Raw genomic sequence first — 4119 nt, 5'->3', positions numbered from 1 at the left:
ATAATCTCCCAGTTTCCCTCATTAACAGGGCAGGCTTTATGACACAATTCTGTCTCAAAATAAAAAATAAAATATGTTGGGGTTGTGACTCAATGGTTAAGCAACCCTGGGATCAATCCCTGATGATGATGATGATGATAACTTGAACATAATTATGGCATACAACATATCTTGAAACATATTCATTGAAGAATAGCTGAGTCAAACTATTGAACATATGCATTCTTTCATTACTTATTTGTGATGAGAACCCTTAAAATCGACTCTCTGAGTCATTTTCAAGTGTATATAACATTACCAACTGTAGTCATTCTGTTGTATGTTGTTAACTGTAGTCATTATATTGGATAGTAGACCCTTTCAACTCAACCCTCCCATCTAAGTGTAATTTGGTCTCCTGTGACCAGCACCTTACCAGTCCACAGCCCAACCACCCCTGGGCCCCTGGCAGTCATTATTCTGCTATTTCTTTTTTCTGATTTTTAAAATAAATTACTGCAGAATACATTACAATTATATTACACATATAGAGCACAATTTTTATACCTCTGGTTGTATAGAAATTATGTTCACACCAATTCGTTTCTTCCTACATGTACTTTGTATAATGATGTCCATCACATTCCACCATCATTGCTAACCCCCTGCCTGCTCTCTTCCCATCCCACTACTCTGCCTTATCTAGAGTTTGTCTATTCCTCCCATGCTCCCCTACCCCCATCCCACTATAAATCAGTCACCTTATATCAGAGAAAACATTTGGCATTTGTTTTTTGGGAATTGGCTTACTTCACTTAGTATTATTTTCTCCAACTCCATTTATTTACTCAAATGCCAAGATTTTATTCTCTTTTGTTGCTGAGTAATATTCAATTGTGTATAAGCCACATTTTTTTTTGTCCATTCATCTACTGAAGGGCATCTAGATTGGTTCCACAGTTTAGCTATAGTGAATAGTACAGCTAACCTTGATCCCGGTGGAGAGTGCAGGACAGTATCCATGTGTCAAAATCCTTAACCATAGATGAAAAAGGGTGAATTGTACTGTGTGTAAATTATTCCTTAAGTAACAACTTAAAAAAAATTCTACCATTGCTCCCAGCTTTTTACTGCATCTAAACTGAATTCCATTCTTGACTTTCTGGACCTTTTTAATCCTGACCCCCAGGGGATCAACTTCACTGCCCATGCCACCTTGGGCTTCAATTAGAGCCATATCCTCATCATTCTCTTAACTTCCTACTTTTGGGATTCTGTGCCTTTTAGCACTGGTGTTTTGCTCACAGGCCATGCCCTCCTGTCCTCTGCCTCTCCGCAATCACACCTAGGACAGGGAGTACAGCCTCGCCACACTCTCAGCTCCTTTCACTCGGCTGCACCACTCAGGACCAACCCTGATCACAGTGTTCCTGGGTGTCTCCGGTGTTATTGTGATTGCAGGTTGCTCATCAACAGAAGTGCACCATGTACTTACTCACCTCTCTACCCATCGCTCAAATAACCCACAGCCTAGCACACCTAGCACACAGTAGGCTCTGGAAGCAATGCACCCAGGAGGGAGAAGGACCAGTGAGCTCCAAGTGGATGAGAGGTCTGAGCTGCATCTGAAGAGGTAGGTGTGGAAGGACTAATGAGGCCAAGGGAAGTGGAGAAAGCATAGAAAGTGGTGGGTGGCAGAAGTGCAACTTCACTCTGCACAGCCAGGTATCCCGACATAGGCCCTGGGCCCCACTTATATGTCCCTCTGGGGCACCTGGTGGTACTCACAGCTACAGCCTGGATCAACAGCCCCAAAATGAATGGCAGAAGGATGGCTGTGGTGGGTACAGCCCCTAGGAAGCTGTGTGTGAGCTAAGAAGCCAACCCTGGGGACAGTTGCTCACTGGCCCCGCCCCTTGATGAGACTCTGCCCTCCATGGCCCTTCCCTCATATGGCCCCACCCACCTACTCTACCTCCCTGCACTGGACAGTTAGTCCAGTACACCCAATGGAAACCTCACTGTACCACACTGTCTTCCTACCTCTCCCTTTCTTACCTTCATTACCGATCTCTCTGGCCACCTAGATTCTCAACTCCACAATATATCCTACCCCACCTAGCTCCCTGACTCCACTCACCTTCCACTCATTCTGGACAAGTCCTCCCAAGGGACTTTTCCCTCTACACCCGCCCACATCAGTCCAGCCCTCTGTTATCCCACCCCTTGGCTTCCTGCCCCTCCCTCTACAAACTGCTGCTGTTTCCAATGTGGGTCCTGGGGACTGCATGGACAAGTCATGGCCTTGTCCAAGGACAATGGCATATCTCTGGGGTGCACCAGGAAGATGACACATGTCACCAGCAGGGCACCCAGGTACAGACAAAGAGACCCAAGCAGCAGCAGGATCTGCCTGATGTTACCATGCCACATGCAGTTGTTCACCCACCTACAGTGGTGGTAAGACTCCTCTGGGGAGAGGAGGCAGACCTCGAGGTTCTATCTAGCCTGGCCTCCATCACCCTCAAATTATCAGGCCTTGCCCAACCTGACCCTCTAGGCTGCCTGTTCTTGGCCCCACATATGGGGCTCCCATCTCAGGGAGAACCTGGCATTTCCACTGTTAGAGCACAGTTAGGATGCCATGGCTCATCAGGTCACCGGTTATGAGTGAGGTCTTTAAAGACTAGACCTGCCTGGTGTCACCTGGAGCAGGATATACAATAACTCTGGGCCTCTGTTTTCTCAGATACAAGATAAGGACATAAAGAACACCCTTCCCCAGCCAGGCTTCTGCACTTGGAAAACTGTGCAAGGTGTACATATGAGAGAAGAGTACTCAGAACCCAGGAAACCCTCCAACTTGGACACCCAGATGAGGACAGGAAAGGATCCCCAGAACAGGGCAGCTGGCCTAAGGGTCTAGGTATCTAGTATCAACAACCTAGGGGATGGGACAGGCGCTACCTTTCCCTCTCTGACTCCACCTGGCTCAGCACAGATGTGATGCCCACTGCATGTCAGTTCCTGTGTAAAAGGGCCACTCTCTCAGGACAAGTGCAGACACAGAGGTGATAAGAAATGTAAGTGATCAAGAGTGGCTGGGATCTTTTAAGCAGTGTGGGAAGATAGTCTCATACCAACTCCTTATGCTGTGAGGTTCCTGGTCCTGGCCAGGTGCCCAGTGATGGATTGGTGAGGGGACAGGGAAGAGGGGTGCTCACCTCCACACAAATATTACAATATACACAGTGGAAGGTCCTGGGTGGGTGATGGAAGAAGCAATGGGGGCACCTGAGTATCTGAAATGCCTTTCGATACATCCAAGTGATGTATGCTGCCTCAGGATCCTGCTCAAAGTAGCCTGGCATGGGAAGAGGTTTGGGCAGTGGCAGGAGGCCCTTCCATCATGTGGCTGCCAGAGGCAGCCCCATAGCTTTTCTAGGGCAACAAGAAGGATTGGAAAGAAGTGGGCAGGGAAATCCTGGCCCTTGTTGATCAAGCTGACCACTCTGATGGGTTGGCAGACTAAGAGAAGGGGGTTTCCAGCCACAAGAGCTCTGTATGGAGCTCTCCCCTTTGGAATAGTGATCAGTTCTTCAAGTTATGTGTGAAATGGGAAGAGGTGAGTGTGGAAGGACTAATGTGGTTTGGAAGAGCCTGCTGGTCCCTCTGTCCAGACTGCCCATCCCTCCCTTCCAAAGCAACTGGAAACCCTCCAGGATTCTGTTTTTACACACCTCAGTACCTTGGGAAACAAAATGCCACAATGATGACTAAGTAATGATGACATGGGGAGAATGGACCCTGAACCATAGGTGGGGTTAGCATTTTAGAAATTACTCCTGTGGGCATCAGCCCTTGTGATGCCACCTCCTTTTCTCAGTGGTCTGAGGCCTCACCTCAGTGTAAGATGCCAGTGTCAGAGAAGTTCAGAGACAGCAGGCTGCTGAAGGTGACCAGAAAGAGGAGGCCAGTAACCAGGGCAAAGTCCCACTCCCCACTCAGGGCAAGCCACCTGCACATGAAACCAGAGCCAGATTCAGTTGTAGTCTAGAGCAACCCAGAGCTCCCCATGAGGCCTGGCTTACCTGAGGTCAGATTCACAGACCTTAAGGACAGATCTAAATATCCAGGCAA

The 4119-nt window shown here is 48.0% G+C and overlaps 1 pseudogene; it reads right to left on the bottom strand.

Moving 5' to 3' along the window:
- Positions 1 to 2193: 2193 nt before the first annotated feature.
- LOC107149509 overlaps positions 2194 to 4119 on the bottom strand; it is a 2254-nt pseudogene continuing 328 nt past the window's right edge.

This window comes from Marmota marmota, unplaced genomic scaffold, assembly GCF_001458135.2.
Source record: "Marmota marmota marmota unplaced genomic scaffold, marMar, whole genome shotgun sequence".
Lineage (NCBI taxonomy): Eukaryota > Metazoa > Chordata > Mammalia > Rodentia > Sciuridae > Marmota > Marmota marmota.
The sequence above is the reverse complement of the archived record's forward strand: the minus strand, read 5'-3'. Positions and strand labels throughout refer to the sequence as shown.